Source organism: Dendrobates tinctorius, unplaced genomic scaffold, assembly GCF_039654945.1.
Source record: "Dendrobates tinctorius isolate UK_male_01 unplaced genomic scaffold, ASM3965494v1 ptg000031l, whole genome shotgun sequence".
Lineage (NCBI taxonomy): Eukaryota > Metazoa > Chordata > Amphibia > Anura > Dendrobatidae > Dendrobates > Dendrobates tinctorius.
In genome coordinates, this window is record NW_027361699.1 from 24,148,472 (window position 1) to 24,165,547 (window position 17,076).

Sequence of the window (17,076 nt, forward strand, 5' to 3'; positions counted from 1 at the left end):
ACTAAACCCACAGTAGCCATCAAAAAATAAAAATGAACACACATAAAGTGGATTTAAAAAATGTCACTATGAAAATGTCACAAACAAAAAAAAAAATACTATAAACTCAAGAAAACAAACAAGGCACAAGTAGATTATTTAATCGGGCCTGTAGTCTAAGTTCTTGTCCCAGAAAGACAGACACTGCCTGAAGGAGAGAGGGGGGGGCAGCACTAAGGCTATGAGCACACATCTGGAATTCCCGCGGATTTTATGCGTTATTGCCGCGTTTTTTCGCTGCGAAAACGCATAAAATAAGCAACCCATTGTATTCAATGGCATTCCGCACATGCTGTGCTAATGCTGCGTATTTTTCCACAGCAAAATCACATTGCGGAAAAAAACGCAGCATGCTCATTCTTTATGCGGAATCGTGGGAATTCCGCACACATAGGAATGCATTGTCCCACTTACTTTCCGCATGTGGCTATGCCCACCATGCGGAAAATGTGCGGATGGTACCCAGGGTCTGGAGGAGAGGAGATTCTCTTCCAGACCTTGGGTACCATAGCCTTGTAAAAAATAGAATTAAAATAAAAAATTGTGATATTCTCACCTTCCGGCGTCCCACGCAGTGCCCCCAGGCCTCAGCGATGCTCCCGCCAACTCCCGTTCCCAGTGATGCCTTGCGACAATGACGTAGCGGTCTCGCGAGACCGCTGCATCATCAAAGGTCGTTATCGCTGGGAACGGGACTTGCCGGGAGCATCGCGATGATCGGGGACGCTGCGCGGGACGCTGGAAGGTGAGGAAAAACACAATTTTTTTTATTTTTTTTATTATTTTTAACTTTATATCTTTTTACTGCTGATGCTGCATAGGCGGCCTCAATAGTAAAAAGTTGGTCTCACTAGTCAAACACTGTTTCACGAGTGTGACCAACCTGTCAATCAGTTTTCCAAGTGATGCTACAGATAGCTTGGAAAATGCTAGCATTCTGCAAGCTAATTACGCTTGCAAAACACTAGTTAAAACCAGGGAAATACGTGGGATTTCCCACGGCAGGGAGTTGCGGAATTCCCGCGGAAATTTCCGTGGGAATTCGGGACATGTGCACATAGCCTAAAACACAGTTTGTCTCATCGCACTTTTAGAGTATGTGCACACGATCAGGAATGGCTCAGGAATTGACGCAGGTGAAATCTGCACCAAATCTGCATTTGAGGTCACTGGCAGGTCACATGCATTTTTTACATGCGTTTTTGATGTGTTTTTTCATTGCATGCGGTTTTTTTTGTCACTTGAAATAAAGCTAATTGAAAGTTGGCTTCTGGGAAGGAAAAAAAATGATTTCCTGTTTGCAGATATATTGGGGTATGTTCCCACGGTCAGTAAACACTGCAGGTTGGATGCTGCTTACATCCACAATGTCCAACCTGCAGCATCCCCTGCGGGCTATTGCTGAACTGATTCCCGCAGAGACGGATATGCGGCGCGTCTTTCCAGACCGCAGCATGTCTATTTATGTTGCGGAGACGCTCATTCTCCGCAGTGTAAATTTCCCATACACTATCATTAGATGCAGTAAAACCACATTATCTTCCTAGTCTCATGCGTATTAAGTGCGGGAACGCAGCTTACTACGCATGTGTACTAATTTAAATAATGGTGGCAATCCCCTCTGATTATATTTTTCCCTTTTTTTTATACTTTTTTTTTTTTTTCAGGCTCCCTAGAGAAGCCTATAGAAAACAAAAGCTCACGTGAACAGTGTCAGTAGGCATGACTTCATGAAATCTCATCCACTTTGCTTGAACTGTTAAAGGATTTATGCAGCACTTTTAATACTGTTGCATATGGGGCTAAGCGCTAACAGAAAGGTAATTAGTAACTGCCTGCTCTGCAAGGGGAACATCTGTTGACTCAGCCGGTGATTCCCCTACATCATTTCACCCCTCCTGAGCAGAGCAGCACCTCCTCTTCCAGTCTTCTCTGTGGACAGGTTGTCACTTTAGACTTCTTGTTGATTGACAAACGCCTCCCTGCAGTTGGGCAGTGGAAGCCGACTAACAATTGGCATGACCTCTGCAGTAACATCCCAATCAACAGAGCGGAAGAGAAGATGCTGGTCTGTTTACATGACCTCAGTGGAAGTTCCAGAATATTCGGCAGAAGCGGTCCAAGACCACTCTGAGCCGTCAGAGATCGGTGCTGGCAGAATAATAATAATAAGTTTTATTTCTATAACGCCAACATATTCCGCAGCACTTTACATTTCAGAGGGGATTTGTACAGACGATAGACATTACAGCATAACAATAATCACATAGATTATAACAAATACCAAGAGGAATGAGGGTCCTGCTCGCAAGCTTACAGTCTATGAGGGAAAAAGGGGAGACACGAAAGGTGGGTGGTAACAAGTGCCCTGATTGTTTGGACCAGCCATAATGTTACAGTGCCTACAAGTAGTATTCAACCCCCTGCAGATTTAGCAGGTTTACACATTCGGAATTAACTTGGCATTGTGACATTTGGACTGTAGATCAGCCTGGAAGTGTGAAATGCACTGCAGCAAAAAAGAATGTTATTTCTTTGTTTAATTTTTTTTTAAATTGTGAAAAGTTTATTCAGAGGGTCATTTATTATTCAACCCCTCAAACCACCAGAATTCTGTTTGGTTCCCCTAAAGTATTAAGAAGTATTTCAGGCACAAAGAACAATGAGCTTCACATGTTTGGATTAATTATCTCTTTTTCCAGCCTTTTCTGACTATTTAAGACCCTCCCCAAACTTGTGAACAGCACTCATACATGGTCAACATGGGAAAGACAAAGGAGCATTCCAAGGCCATCAGAGACAAGATCGTGGAGGGTCACAAGGCTGGCAAGGGGTACAAAACCCTTTCCAAGGAGTTGGGCCTACCTGTCTCCACTGTTGGGAGCATCATCCGGAAGTGGAAGCCTTATGGAACTACTGTTAGCCTTCCACGGCCTGGACAGCCTTTGAAAGTTTCCTCCCGTGCCGAGGCCAGGCTTGTCCGAAGAGTCAAGGCTAACCCAAGGACAACAAGGAAGGAGCTCTGGGAAGATCTCATGGCAGTGGGGACATTGGTTTCAGTCAATACCATAAGTAACGTACTCCACCGCAATGGTCTCCGTTCCAGACGAGCCCGTAAGGTACCTTTACTTTCAAAGCGTCATGTCAAGGCTCGTCTACAGTTTGCTCATGATCACTTGGAGGACTCTGAGACAGACTGGTTCAAGGTTCTCTGGTCTGATGAGACCAAGATCGAGATCTTTGGTGCCAACCACACACGTGACGTTTGGAGACTGGATGGCACTGCATACGACCCCAAGAATACCATCCCTACAGTCAAGCATGGTGGTGGCAGCATCATGCTGTGGGGCCGTTTCTCAGCCAAGGGGCCTGGCCATCTGGTCCGCATCGATGGGAAGATGGATAGCACGGCCTACCTGGAGATTTTGGCCAAGAACCTCCGCTCCTCCATCAAGGATCTTAAGATGGGTCGTCATTTCATCTTCCAACAAGACAATGACCCAAAGCACACAGCCAAGAAAACCAAGGCCTGGTTCAAGAGGCAAAAAATCAAGGTGTTGGAGTGGCCTAGTCAGTCTCCTGACCTTAACCCAATTGAAAACTTGTGGAAGGAGCTCAAGATTAAAGTCCACATGAGACACCCAAAGAACCTAGATAACTTGGAGAAGATCTGCATGGAGGAGTGGGCCAAGATAACTCCAGAGACCTGTGCCGGCCTGATCAGGTCTTATAAAAGACGATTATTAGCTGTAATTGCAAACAAGGGTTATTCCACAAAATATTAAACCTAGGGTTTGAATAATAATTGACCCACACTTTTATGTTTAAAATTTATTAAAATTTAACTGAGCAACATAACGTTTTGGTTTGTAAGATTTATGCATCTGTTAATAAATCCTGCTCTTGTGTGAAGTTTGAAGGCTCTAACTTATTTGCATCTTATCAAACCTGCTAAATCTGCAGGGGGTTGAATACTACTTGTAGGCACTGTAAGTGTGTAACAGTACGGACACAGAGGGCTAATAGATGCATAAAGCATGTGGGGACATGATACGGGGAACCTGGTTATGGTAAAACTTTTGACTGTGCCACACAGGAATAGTTAGGTTAATGTGTTGAGGCGGTAGGCCAGTCTGAATAAATGAGTTTTCAGGGCACGCTTAAAATTGTAGGGATTGGGGACTACTCGTATTGACCTGGGAAGTGCATTCCAAAGAATTGGCGCTGTACGTGTATAGTCTTGGAGACGGGAGTGGTAGGTTATGATTATCGAGGATGCTAACCTCAGCTCTTCAGCAGAACGGAGGACACTGGTAGGGTGGTAGACTGAAACAAGGGAGGAGATGTAGGGTGGTGCTGAGCCATGGAGTGCTTAGTGGGTGAGGGCAATAAGTTTGTACTGGATTCTGGAGTGGATGGGTAGCCAGTGTAAGGACTGGCACAAGGTTGAGGCATCGGTGTAACGATTGGCGAGGAATATGATCCTGGCTGCAGCATTCAAGTCATTGGAGGGGGGAAAGTTTGGTAAGAGGGAGACCGATTAGAAGAGAGTTACAATAGTCCAGACGAGAATGAATAAGAAACAGTAAGAGTTTTTGCAGAGTCAAAGGTAAGAAAAGGTCGAATTCTAGAAATGTTTTTGAGATGCGGATAACAAGAGCGAGCCAGTGATTGGATGTGGGGGGGTGAATGAAAGCTCGGAGTCAAGTATGACCCCAAGTCAGCGGGCATGTTGCTTTGGAGTAATAGTGGAACCACACACGGAAATGGCAGTGTCGGATATAGGTGCATTAGTAGAGGGAGGAAACACAAGGAGTTCAGTCTTTGACAGGTTCAGTTTCAGATATAGTGAGGACATGATGTTAGACACAGCGTTTAGACAATCGCCTGTGTTTTCTAGAAAGGCTGGCGTGATGTCAGGAGAAGAAGCGTATAATTGGGTGTCATCAGCATAGAGATGGTACTGGAAACCAAATCTACTGATTGTTTGACCAATAGGGGCAGTGTACAAGGAGAAGAGGAGGGGGCCTAGAACCAATCCTTGAGGAACCCCAACAGTAAGGGGAAGATGAGAGGAGGAGGAGCCGGCAAAAGATACAGTAAAGGAGCGGTCAGAGAGATAGGAGGAAAACCAGGAGAGAACGGTGTACTTGATGCCGATGGAGCGGAGCATAGTGAGGAGGAGCTGTTGATCCACTGTGTCGAATACTGCAGAGAGATCCAAGAGAATTAGCATGGAGTAGTGATCGTTAGATTTAGCTGTTAGTAGATCATTAGAGACAAAATCATCCAGGGCACTTTGAAGTGTTTCATTGTAATGCTTCAGTGCAGAATCAGGAGATGAGAGGGAGAAGATAGGGGCCAATGAAGACCGCAAGTTCATCGTAAGTTTCTGGGTGTTAATGGCCTGTATGCTTCTATAAGTATGGACAGTGGGGGTGACCTGAGCGGCCTGGCAGTTCTTGATAGAGAATGAAAGAAGGTTGTGATCAGAGAGCGGGAGAGGGGAGTTTGTGAAATCATCAACTGCACAAAGCCGAGAGAAGACCAAGTCGAGGGAGTTTCTGTCTTCATGCATTGGAGAATTAGTAAGCTGTGAAAGGCCAAACGAGGAGGTTAGAGATAAAAGGTGAGTAGCAGATGGGGAGAGGGGAAGAGCAATGGGGATGTTGAAATCGCCCATGATAAGGGTAGGGATGTCACAGGAGAGAAAATGTGGAAGCCAAGTGGCAAAATGATCCGGGAACTGATGGGAGGGGCCGGGAGGACGATACACTACCACCACTCGCATGGAGAAGGGGGTGTAGAGTCTGACAGCATGGACCTCAAAAGAAGGTAAGACTAGTGAGGATACTTGAGGGATAACCTGAAAGGTACATTTTGGTGATAGAAGCAGACCAACGCCTCCACCTGCTCTTTTGTCTGATCTTGGGGTATGAGAGAAATGTAATCCCCCATATGAAAGAGCAGCAGCGGTAGTGTCTGACTGCTGGATCCAGGTTTCAGTAACAGCCAGGAGGTTAAGAGAATTAGAAAGGAAGAAGTCATGGATGAAGGAGAGTTTGTTACACACTGAGCGAGAATTCCAAAGGGCACAGTTAAGAGAGACAGAAGGCATGCAGGGAATATTAATAAGATTAGAGGGGTTTCTGAGTGTAGCAGTTGGGGGGTTTGACTTTCTATAACATGGGGGGACCAGGGTTGGGAGCAATGTCTCCTGCGACTAGGAGAAGGAGGATAGAAAGAGTGAGCAGATGGTTGAGTGATTTGTGGGAGCGTCTCTTATGTTGAATGGTGGGACTGAATGGATATGTGCAATTTAACAATGTGAAAAGAGCGTGAGTGCTATATATAGAAGAGGAAAGTAGTGAGGGGCCGATATGGATGGAGTGTAGAGAGTTAATGCCAGGGCGGTGGATGTGTGTGAATGCAGCGGCCAGGATATAAATTACACAAATGCATATGGTATATATTTGTTGTACTCCAAATGTACAGGGAGTAGATGTATATAAATGAATAGGCAAGTAGCAGCTACCAGCCTGTAAATTCTTAGTCTCATGATCAAATTTTTTTCTAGTCTCATACTCAAAAATATTAAACTCTCGGATAACACCCTTTAAGGCTATGTGCCTACATAAGCAGAATTTTCCTTCGCAAAACCTGACTCCACACGAAATTCGCATTTTTTTTCCGCGTCTTTTGCACTTATTTTTCGCGTTTTTTTCCGTAGCATTTTAATACAATGAACATAGTGGCAAATCCACAGATTTTCCTAAAAATTAATGAACATGCTGCATTTTTTTTCCGTGATGTTGTTTTTTTTTGCGGAATTATTACGTCATGACGATAGTGCACAAATCACAACTGGCTGATTTTGACAGTTGACATCTGGCACTAAGTGCCAGGAGCAGTCCTGCATCGCTCCCGACACTTTGACCCCCTAAATGATGCAATCGCAGGTTTCCGGGAACCAGCAGAACAATGACAGCCCTTGAATCGGAGACCCTGCAGCGTGAAGCGTTATGCCGATCGTTGCTATGGTGACCCGATGTCATCATGACAACATCTGGGTCACCAGGGCTAGGAAAGTTGCTTGATCACGCGCAGTGCATGATCAGCAATTGGCAGCTCCTGCATCCCCTTGCTATACAAAGCGATCAGCCTGCAAAAAATGATAGTTCAATAGTGGGACAAAGTAAAAAAAAAAAATATTTTTCGCTTTGTAAGACGCACTTTTTTCCCCCAAACTTGGGGAAATGGGGGTGCGTCTTACAATGTGGATATACCGGTAACCTATGTGGTGTAGTGACCACTGTGTCCACTAGGGGGCGCTGTGTGGATGTCCCAGGAGAGAGGATGAGTGGCAGAATACTGAATGACCGTTATGTATCTCATGGTGGGTGGCCTTGGGATGGAGACTTGTGTGTGTAGATCAGCAGTTATACTGCTGAGGTGCTGTTTCAATGTGTTTGGGAAGTCTCCAGGTAGCTGATGAGAGGGGCTAGACCAGTTACCTACAAACCCACCCAGAGGGTGTGTTTAAGAACGCTATTAGTGTGTAGGAGTGGTTGAAGGACCTGTGATGAGGTCATAGCCATGTGGCCCGGTGGGCGTGGCTACAGACCATATAAGGTGGCCAGGGTAGGTCACATGGAGTGAATGCAGGGACCCAATTGGTCCATTTTGGAAGGTCCCGTCTGAGAGAGATGGGGCTGTCTTCCTGACAGCAAGTGAACGCTGTGTTTAATGGCTGCACGTGCCTGATAGTTCCCTGGAGGGAATGAACGTCTGCAGCATGGTGAAGCAGCCATGAGGTAAACCCAGAGAGGGAATATAACTGTGAGGCTAAGAGAGCCTGTGTGCTGGACATGGCACAACCTGTGTGACCACAGTGATAATAGAGGGAAGCTCTGTCATGGACGCTATGCTGTTGATACCAATTTTATGTTGCTGGTCATGGTTTATGATGCCTAAATAAACCGCATGGACTGTGATTGTTTTATGGAAAACCCGTGCTGTATGTGATTATTTGGCTGCCAAGCGAGTATCCCCTACCCGAATGACAGCGCTACCTTACACCGCTTACCCGTACCGTTGCTGCAGTCTGGGATGAGGGGGTGTCCACTGCTGCCGTGCTGATGCCTGGGATGTCAGTCCGCTGCTGCCACCGCTGCCCAGGATATCCGCCGCTGCGGGGGGCTCTGCCGACATTTCGGGAAAAGCCAGAGCCCCCTGGCAGTTCTGTGGTTTCCTCCTGTGCGGTGATCTCCAGTAAAATGGCCGCTGGGGGCGGCGCAAGCGCAGACGGAGATCTCAGGAGATGAGATTTCATCTCCCTGCACTCCCTCATCTCAATCTTTTAATTGTGCCCTCTGGAATCCACGGTCTGCTTGTAACAAGCTTCCTTTCCTACACAACTACTTTCTGAACAACTCTTAATCTGTTGGCCCTCACTGAAACCTGGATTCAGGATTCTGACACTGTCTCTCCTGCTGCCATTTCCTACGGTGGCTTACAATTCTCTCACTCCCCGAGACCCACAAACAGACCTGGTGGTGGAGTTGGCATACTCCTGTCCCCACAATGCACTTTCCAGGTCATCCCCCCAGTCCCATCACTCTTATTCCCTTCTTTTGAGGTCCACACCATCAGGCTCTTCCGTCCCCTCTCCCTCAGGGTAGCGGTCATATACCGGCCCCCAGGCTCACCCACCCTCTTCCTTGACCACTTTTCAGCCTGGCTGCCACACTTCATGTCCTCAGAACTACCAACCCTCATCCTGGGAGACTTCAACATCCCCATTAACAGCCCTAATTCCACATCTGCATCCCAGCTTCTATCACTTACCACTAGTGTTGAGCATTCCGATACCGCAAGTATCGGGTATCGGCCGATACTTGCTGTATCGGAATTCCGATACCGACTTCCGATATTTTTTCAATATCGGAATTCGGCATCGGAATCAGAAGTTCAAAGTTGATTGACAGACTGACGTCATCATGATGCGCGGTGTGTGCGCATCATGATGCGCCGTCATTTCGGGCCTTCCGGGGGTCTCTGCCGGCCTGCCGGGGGGCTGTGCCGGCCTGCCGGGGGGCTGTGTGGACTGCCCGGGGTCTGTACCGGCCTGCCGGGGGGCTGTGCCGGCCTGCCGGTGGTCTGTGCACCCTGTGGGGGTCTGTACCGGCCTGCCGGGGGGCTGTGCCGGCCTGCCGGTGGTCTGTGCACCCTGTGGGGGTCTGTACCGGCCTGCCGGGGGGCTGTGCCGGCCTGCCGGGGGGCTGTGCTGATGTCCGGGGGTCTGTGCAAGCATCGTCCGATGGGACTACAAGTCCCATCGTGCGATGCCTGCTACCATGACAGTGATTGACACATTAGCCAATGATGGGACAGTAGTAGTCCCATCATCCGGCTAATGTGTTAAATGTTAAAAAAAATACTACATACATGCTACATACATGCTACATACATACTACATGCATGCTACATACATACTGCATGCTACATACATACTACATGCATGCTACATACATACTACATGCTACATACATACTACATATATACTACATACATACTACATATATACTACATACATACTACATACATGCTACATACATACTGCATGCTACATACATACTACATACATACTACATGCATGCTACATACATACTACATGCATGCTACATACATACTACATGCATGCCACATACATACTACATGCATGCCACATACATACTACATACATACCACATACATACTACATGCATGCTACATACATACTACATGCTACATACATACCACATACATACTACATACATGCTACATACTACATACATACTGCATACATACTACATGCATGCTACATACATACTACATGCATGCTACATACATACTACATGCCACATACATACTACATACATACTACATACATACTACATACATACTACATGCTACATACATACCACATACATACTACATACATGCTACATATATACTACATGCATGCTACATACATACTACATATATACTACATGCATGCTACATACATACTGCATGCTACATACATACTACATACATACTACATGCTACATACATACCACATATATACTACATACATACAATACATACATAGACATACAGTACATATAACATAGAGTAACATACTTACCAATACTTGTCACATTGTTCCCCGAAGCCATTGTCTTTTCCGGAATAAATATTAACATAAACCACAAAAATACTCACCCACGATCCGAAGCAGTCCACGAGTGTGTCCCACGACGATCTTGGGTAGAGAACTGCAGCATCAGATGATGCTGCCGTTCTCTACGGGCTGCAGGAATCCAATGACGGAAGGTAGGTATCCTTCCGCACTGTATTCCTCCGCCACTTAAAAAAAAAAAAAAGTCCCTAGTCTCACTTTATGCCATTGCTGCGTGGGAAATTCCCACACAGCAATGGCATAAAGTGAGACTAGGGACTTTTTTTTTTTTAAGTGGCGGAGGAATACAGTGCGGAAGGATACCTACCTTCCGTCATTGGATTCCTGCAGCCCGTAGAGAACGGCAGCAACAGCTGATGCTGCAGTTCTCTACCCAAGATCGTCGTGGGACACACTCGTGGACTGCTTCGGATCGTGGGTGAGTATTTTTGTGGTTTGTTATGTTAATATTTATTCCGGAAAAGACAATGGCTTCGGGGAACAATGTGACAAGTATTGGAAAGTATGTTACTCTATGTTATATGTACTGTATGTCTATGTATGTATTGTATGAATGTATTGTATGTATGTAGTATATATGTGGTATGTATGTAGCATGTAGTATGTATGTAGTATGTATGTAGCATGCATGTAGCATGCAGTATGTATGTAGCATGCAGTTAGTATATATGTAGTATGTATGTGGTATGTATGTAGCATGTAGTATGTATGTAGCATGCATGTAGTATATATGTAGTATGTATGTAGCATGCATGTAGTATGTATGTAGCATGCATGTAGTATATATGTGTTATGTATGTGGTATGTATGTAGCATGCATGTAGTATGTATGTAGTATGTATGTAGTATGTATGTAGTATATATGTAGTATGTATGTAGCATGCATGTAGTATATATGTAGCATGTAGTATGTATGTAGTATGTAGTATATATGTAGTATGTATGTAGCATGCATGTAGTATATATGTAGTATGTAGCATGTAGTATGTATGTAGCATGCATGTAGTATATATGTGTTATGTATGTAGCATGCATGTAGTATGTATGTAGTATGTATGTAGTATGTATGTAGCATGTAGTATGTATGTAGCATGCATGTAGTATATATGTAGTATGTATGTAGCATGTAGTATGTATGTAGCATGCATGTAGTATATATGTAGTATGTAGCATGTAGTATGTATGTAGCATGCATGTAGTATATATGTAGCATGTAGCATGCATGTAGTATGTATGTAGTATATATGTGGTATGTATGTAGCATGCAGTATGTATGTAGCATGCATGTAGTATACATGTAGTATGTATGTTGCATGTAGTATTTATGTAGTATGAATGTAGCATGTATGTAGTATGTAGTATGAATGTAGCATGTATGTAGTATGCATGTTGTATGTATGTAGCATGTAATTTTTTTTTTTTTTTTTTTTACATTTAACACATTAGCCGGATGATGGGACTACTACTGTCCCATCATTGGCTAATGTGTCAATCACTGTCATGGTAGCAGGCATCGTCCGATGGGACTTGTAGTCCCATCGAACGATGCCTGCACAGCCCCCCGGCAGGCCGGCACAGCCCCCCGGCAGGCCGGCACAGCCCCCCGGCAGGCCGGCACAGCCCCCCGGAGCCTGCACAGACCACCGGCAGGCCGGCACAGCCCCCCGGAGCCTGCACAGACCACCGGAGCCTGCACAGACCCCCTGGCAGGCCGGCACAGCCCCCCGAAAGGCCCGTACAGACCCCAGAGAGGCTGTACAAGGGCAGGAAAGGGTTTTTCTTATTCCGATACCGGAAGTCCCATAGACTTGAATGGGACTTCCGGTATCGGAATCGGCGATACCGATACTTTTTTTAAAGATCGGCCGATACCATCCGATACGATACTTTGAAGTATCGGACGGTATCGCTCAACTCTACTTACCACCTCTCTAGGCCTCTCACAGCTTTCAACCTCTGAGACACATAAGGACGGTAACACCCTTGATCTGGTCTTCTGCCGGCTCTGTTCAATCTCCCACCTAAACAACTCACCGCTTCCACTCTCTGACCACAACATTCTCTCCTTCACGCTCACAAATCCTCGCCCACCCCAGCTCATTCCTACCTACCACACAGTCAGAAATCTACAAGCTATTAACCCTCAGACACTTTCAGATTCCCTACACTCATCTCTGTCCCCAATCTCCTCTCTTTCCTGTCCTAATCTGGCTGTTCATCACTACAATAACACTCTTAGAAGCACCCTTGACCAAGTAGCTCCCCTCACCCTCAGAACCTCCAAACACAGAGTAAAAGAGCCCTGGCTCACATCGCAAACTCAACTTCTCCAGCGATGCTCCAGGAGTGCTGAACGCCTATGGAGAAAAACCCGCACACCAGAAGACTTCATCCACTTCAAATTTATGTTAAGAACCTATAACGCTGCCCTTCACCTTGCCAAACAGACCTACTTCACCACCCTGATCTCCTCACTAGCCAACAACCCCAAGAAACTTTTTGACATTTTTCACTCCCTCCTCAGGCCAAAAGCACAAGCCCCTATCACAGACATTTGTGCTGATGACCTGGCCTCCCACTTTACAGAAAAAATAGATAATATCCGTCAAGAAATCTGCTCCCAACCACCAAGTGCTGTGACTCCCATCCCTTCCTACATCTCCCCTGGCTCACTCTCCACATTTGATCCCATAACAGAAGAAGAAGTCTCCAGACTCCTCTCTTCTTCTCGTCCGACTACATGCACTACCGACCCCATTCCCTCACATCTCCTCCAGTCTCTCTCTCCAGTCGTCACAACCCACCTAACTACAATCTTTAATCTCTCCCTCTCCTCGGGCATTTTCCCATCCTCCTTCAAACACGCCATCGTTACTCCACTACTAAAGAAACCTGCTCTCGACCCATCCTGCACAAACAACTACAGACCAGTCTCCAATCTCCCCTTCATCTCTAAACTTTTGGAACGCCTAGTTTACTCCCGCCTTACCCGTTACCTCTCCATTCACTCCCTTCTAGACCCTTCACAGTCCGGCTTCCGCCCCCTACATTCGACTGAAACTGCACTCATCAAAGTGACCAATGACCTTCTGACAGCAAAACGTAACGGTGACCACTCTCTGCTCATTCTTCTTGACCTATCTGCAGCTTTCGATACTGTTGACCACCATCTCCTACTCTCTAGGCTCCAGTCACTAGGCATTAAGGACACTGCACTCTCCTGGTTCTCTTCCTATCTCTCTGACCGCTCCTTCAGTGTTTTGTTCTCTGGCTCCACGTCATCTCCTCTTCCTCTTGCTGTCGGGGTACCTCAGGGCTCAGTCCTTGGCCCCCTTCTTTTCTCTCTCTACACGGCCCCAATTGGACAGACCATCAGCAGATTTGGCTTTCAGTACCATCTTTATGCTGATGACACACAACTATACACGTCTTCCCCCGACCTTACCCCCGCTGTACTACAGAACGCCAGTGACTGTCTGTCCGCAGTCTCCAATATCATGTCCGCTCTCTATCTGAAACTCAACCTCTCCAAAACTGAACTTCTTCTGCTCCCGCCGTCTACTAACCTCCCTAAATCTGACATTTCCCTCTCCGTGGGTGGTACCACAATAACACCCCGGCAGCAGGTGCGCTGTCTGGGTGTTATGTTTGACACCAATCTCTCCTTTACATCCCATATACAATCTCTTGCCGCTTACACCTAAAGAACATCTCTAGAATCCGCCCTTTTCTCACTATGGAAACAACAAAAACCCTCACTGTTGCATTGATCCACTCTCGCCTGGATTACTGCAACGCTCTATTAATTGGCCTCCCCGTCACTCGACTATCCCCTCTCCAGTCCATACTCAATGCAGCAGCCAGGATCGTCCATCTGGGTAATCGGTACTCGGACGCGTCCGCTCTTCGCCAGTCCTTACATTGGCTGCCCATTCATTATAGGATCCAATTCAAAGTACTTGTTCTCACCCACAAAGCTCTCCACAGTGCGGCACCCCCTTACATCTCTTCTCTCATTTCTGTCTATCGGCCTAGCCGATCGCTGCGCTCTGCAAACGACTTTCGACTAACTTCTGCACTAATCCGTACCTCCCACTCCCGACTCCAAGACTTCTCCCGTGCTGCTCCTATCCTCTGGAATGCTCTACCCCAAGAAATCAGGACTATCCACAATTTGCATAGTTTTAGGCGCTCCCTCAAAACACACCTGTACAGAGCGGCTTATCACATTCACTAATCAAAGTCATTCTCTGTGTAAGTGTGCGTGTGTAGCCCATTCACTATCTCCATCCATCCTTCACTCCCGCAAGATGGCTGGACCTTCATTGTAAATACACCATTGTAAATACACACCTGTACTCTGTATCTCCCTCACCTCATTGTAGATTGTACGCTCTCACGAGCAGGGTCGTCTTATTTCGTCTTATTTTGCTTTAATTATTGTATTGTTAGCGTTGTTACTTATGACTTGTGTTTTGAAACTGTTAAACTGTAAAGCGCTGCGGAATATGTTGGCGCTATATAAATAAAGATTATTATTATTATTATCTCCCACGATCTCCATGCTGAGATCTCCCTCTGCACGTGCGCCGGCTGCCATTTTACTGGAGTCCACCACACAGGAGGAAACCACGGAACTGCCAGAGGGCTCTGGCTTTTAAAGAAATGTCGATAGAGCCCCCCGCAGCGGCAGATATCCCGGGCAGTGGCGGGCAGCAGCAGTGGACACCACGGGCAGCAGCAACCGAAATCCTGGGCAGTGGCGGCGGGCAGCAGCGCCAGACACCCCGGGCAGCAGCGCCGCCAGGGACACCCGCAGCAGCGCACTGCACATTGGACACCCCCTCATCTCACCCTGCAGCAGCACTCCACTCCTACCTACTCCAGCAGCGACCATAGGACCCCACTTCACCCCAGCCACCATCCCTGGTAAGCAATAAGAAGACGCATGGATTATAAGAAGCACCACCATTTTATTAAAAAAAAAAATTTTTTCATTTTTTTTTCTCAATTTGGTGTGCGTCTTAAAAAATACAGTAGGTGTAAAAATATTGAAAAAATAAAAAAATCAAGATATTGTACCCATAAATATTTGTATGAAAAAATATAAACAATAAAAGTACACATATTTGATATTAATGCGTCCAGAACGACCCGTCCTATAAAACCGTCCCACTAGTTAACCCCTTTAGTGAACACTATAAAAAAAATAAAAAATAAAAAGCAAGGCAAAAAACATTGCCTTAACACACCTCCGAACAAAAAATGGAATAAAATGCAATCAAAAAGACGGATATAAATAAACATGGTACCGCTGAAAACGTTATCTTGTACTGCAAAAAAACAAGCCACCATTCCGCTCCATCAGCATAAAAATTAAATGATTATAGCTTTCAGAATAAAGCGATGCAAAATATTTTTTTCTATGAAATAGTTTTTATTGTGTAAAGGCGCCAAACCTTAAAAAACATAAATGTGATATCGCTGTAATCATACTGACCCGAAGAATAAAACTGCCTTATTAATTTTACCACACTCAGGATGACACCCCCCCCCCTTTAAAAAAAAAAAAAAAAATCCAGAATTGCTGGTTATTATTCATTTTGCCTCTTAAAAATCAGAATAGAAAGCGTAAAAAAAAATGTTGACTGAAAATGGTACCAATTAAAACGTCAACTCGTCCCGTAAAAAACAAGTCCTCATGACTGTTGGCAAAAATATTGAAAAATTATAGCTCTCAAAATATGGTGATGCAGAAACTATTTTTTTGCAATTAAATTTTTTTTAGTGCGTGATAGCAGCCAAACGTAAAAACCCTGATATAAATCTGGTATCGCTGTAATCGCACCGACCTGAAGAATAAAGTCGCATAGTAGCTTATACTGCACGAGGAACAGCGTAAAAGAAATAAAATCAATTCTTCACATTCTGCCTCCCAAAGATTGCAGTAAGGCTCGGCCCATATTTATCCTGCACTCGGCGCTGAGTGCTTGCATCGGGGTTTCCGTGTCAATCTCTGAAAATAGGTGATTTAGTTGGGATTTCCGGCGATTCCCTATAATGAGGCAGATGGAGGAACTGTGGGCACCATAGGACCTGTGATCCGGCGGTGTCCATCTTTTTAGGATTGCATAAAAGTGCCGTTGGCCACAGTTTTATTCACTTCCGAAAAGAAGGACACCACTGAACAGAGGCCAGAGTAACTGCTGCCTCATTATAGTGAATCCCCCAGGGGTTTCATCTGAATTACATCACTCAGAGATTTAGATGGAAACCCCAGAGAGAGTAAGTGCTTAGCATAGAGCGCTGGAAAAATGTGATCCCAAATGTTATGGAAAAATGTTCCCAATAAAAGCTTCAACTCAATCCACAAAAAAAGCAAGCTCCTCATTCAGTTCTGTCAACTGTTAACGGAAATATATATATATATATCAAAATGTCTACTCACCCGCCAAAAGAAATTCAGCAAATTCTGCGCTCCCAAATCCAAATGCCACCTTCTTTCTTAGCCCTTCAGTGTACCTAATCCACATGTGATGGTCAGCGTGTGACTGGACACACCGCCTCCAGCAGGACGAAATTCTATGGCACACGTGACCCTGGATACACCGCTTCCAGTAGGGCGAATTTAAATAATATAACGTGCAGCCGGATACACCGCCTCGAGCTGGCGAATTTCACTATTACACATATAACTGGATACACCGCCTCCAGCAGGGCGAATTTAAATAATAAAGGGAAACACCTGGGAAACTGATACAATGGAGGGCCCTGCGATAGGGAATGGGGACGTTGAGACCTCCTGCACTCCCCTG

At 45.5% G+C, this 17,076-nt stretch overlaps 1 long non-coding RNA gene across 1 annotated transcript in view; it reads left to right on the top strand.

Annotated features, from left to right (window-relative positions):
• The window catches only part of LOC141086304 (uncharacterized), a 200,897-nt gene that overhangs the window by 1,093 nt on the left and 182,728 nt on the right, over positions 1–17,076 (top strand). The gene's annotated exons all lie outside the window — the stretch shown is intronic.